Source organism: Penaeus japonicus, unplaced genomic scaffold (assembly GCF_977035675.1).
Source record: "Penaeus japonicus unplaced genomic scaffold, GWHDUDI00000001_assembly GWHDUDI00000029, whole genome shotgun sequence".
Lineage (NCBI taxonomy): Eukaryota > Metazoa > Arthropoda > Malacostraca > Decapoda > Penaeidae > Penaeus > Penaeus japonicus.
This window is the reverse complement of record NW_028234431.1, coordinates 19,662,707-19,665,206: the sequence shown is the minus strand read 5'-3', so window position 1 is coordinate 19,665,206 and position 2,500 is coordinate 19,662,707. Positions and strand designations below refer to the sequence as shown.

Sequence of the window (2,500 nt, the reverse complement as noted above, 5' to 3'; positions counted from 1 at the left end):
TGGACTAAATAAAAGATTATTGTAAAGAAACATATACATATAACACTATACACTTTAAATTCACACAATGTCTAAAAAAAGTGTACGATATAATTTCCGGTACATATTTTATATCTGCCTTTATTGATGTATTCTTACGTATCACAGAGTGTAGATTTTTGAAATCGGCTAATGATTTTCTAAAATACTCGTATAATGGATATGAAAATATAAGGTATTGTGAAAGTTACCCAGACTGTGAAATAAACACTATTTTATTGATAACAGATGTTGGTGATGATGATGATGTGTTTCAACTGATAACTGGATATCTAATATTTTCATTTAAGGCAAAGGGTGATGATCTTGTTTTTTTTTTGTTTTTTGTTTTTCAAATCGTTCGAGATATTTTACTTATAATTCATTTAATGCCTCTGCAACCAATGGGGTATTATTCTTGTAAACAAAATAGTACTAGTTTATATTATTATCCCAGACTAATTCAGCTTTGAATCTATTTAACGGCTTGCTACGGTTCCTCGAATGTTTGGATGTCCAGCATCTTGTATCAGTGCAACATGGGTGATGGTATCAGTCTTAAACTTAATGTTGCATTTATTAATATTACATTTATTATTTTTTATCATTATTTATTACATTTATTAATGTTACACTTATTATTACTTATTAATAAGAAGATAAAGAATGATGCCACTAATGAATCTCCACCTCCTGCCTATGCTGAAGGAGTTAACACTAACGAGCCTCCTCAATGGTGATAATTAAGACTCAAAAGTCTTTACGTTATAAAAGGATTGAATTTAACCTATCACGTGGTGATGCTGTTTTTTTTATAGTTAAAAAGGTATAATCTATAATTTTCTTTGTTTTTGTTACCTTCATCTCAAAGGGAAAAAAAGTATTTATAGAAAAGAAAAAGGAAAAATTCTTATCAGACTCTATACAAGGTGTAAATGTGTTGTCTTCATTTACAATTAAAACCTTTAAACATGAAAAGGATAGTCCACTTACGGCTTCAAGAGATTCTACAAAACCCATACCAGGTGTCTCACCAGAAATATTCTTGGTGAGAGAAAGGATGGTTCTTCTCATCCAGAGAAAGGATGGTTCTTCTCATCCAGAGAAAGGATGGTTCTTCTCATCCAGAGAAAGGATGGTTCTTCTCATCCAGAGAAAGGATGGTTCTTCTCATCCAGAAAAAGGATGGTTCTTCTCATCCAGAGAAAGGATGGTTCTTCTCATCCAGAGAAAGGATGGTTCTTCTCATCCAGAGAAAGGATGGTTCTTCTCATCCAGAAAAAGGATGGTTCTTCTCATCCAGAGAAAGGATGGTTCTTCTCATCCAGAGAAAGGATGGTTCTTCTCATCCAGAGAAAGGATGGTTCTTCTCATCCAGAGAAAGGATGGTTCTTCTCATCCAGAGAAAGGATGGTTCTTCTCATCCAGAGAAAGGATGGTTCCAGAAAAAGGATGGTTCTTCTCATCCAGAAAAAGGATGGTTCTTCTCATCCAGAGAAAGGATGGTTCTTCTCATCCAGAGAAAGGATGGTTCTTCTCATCCAGAAAAAGGATGGTTCTTCTCATCCAGAGAAAGGATGGTTCTTCTCATCCAGAGAAAGGATGGTTCTTCTCATCCAGAAAAAGGATGGTTCTTCTCATCCAGAGAAAGGATGGTTCTTCTCATCCAGAGAAAGGATGGTTCTTCTCATCCAGAAAAAGGATGGTTCTTCTCATCCAGAGAAAGGATGGTTCTTCTCATCCAGAGAAAGGATGGTTCTTCTCATCCAGAGAAAGGATGGTTCTTCTCATCCAGAGAAAGGATGGTTCTTCTCATCCAGAGAAAGGATGGTTCTTCTCATCCAGAGAAAGGATTGTTTTCTCAAGGGATATATTGGATGTTGTCAAAGATTATACAAACAGCGTATCGACAGTAGCTCCAGTCTCGTGGCAAGTTTTTAATAATCCGGATTTACATACATATCTTATACGTCGTTTAACTGAATGTAATTTGTTTAATAAAAATTATTTTTCAAATGACCCTTTACCAGGAATAGGTGAATTGGTATCTTTCAAATATAGAGGAGGTATACCTCAAAATATTATTTTTCCTATAGGTGCAAGTACGGTTAATTGGCTTTGTTGTGTCAAAAGTTCAAGACGGATGGGAGAAGTTCAATTGTGAAAAAAAGAAATGAAAAATTGACCATTTGAAGTTATTAACAGCAATGGTAAGCCAAAAATAAATATAACGTATATGAATGAAAAAAAAAAAAAAAATCATACTTTCCTGAAGAAATATCTTCAATGGTTCTATCAAAAATGAAGGAAACCGCTGAGGCATACTTGGGCACCACGGTGAAAGATGCAGTCATTACTGTTCCAGCTTATTTTAACGATTCTCAGCGACAATCAACTAAAGATGCAGGACATATTGCAGGATTGAATGTTCAGCGAATTATTAATGAACCAACAGCTGCTGCCCTTGCTTACGGAAGAAATA

General features: G+C 34.8%; 1 pseudogene; it reads left to right on the top strand.

Moving 5' to 3' along the window:
* Window positions 1-2,191: 2,191 nt before the first annotated feature.
* Window positions 2,192-2,500, top strand: part of LOC147468405 (heat shock 70 kDa protein cognate 4-like) — a 512-nt pseudogene continuing 203 nt past the window's right edge.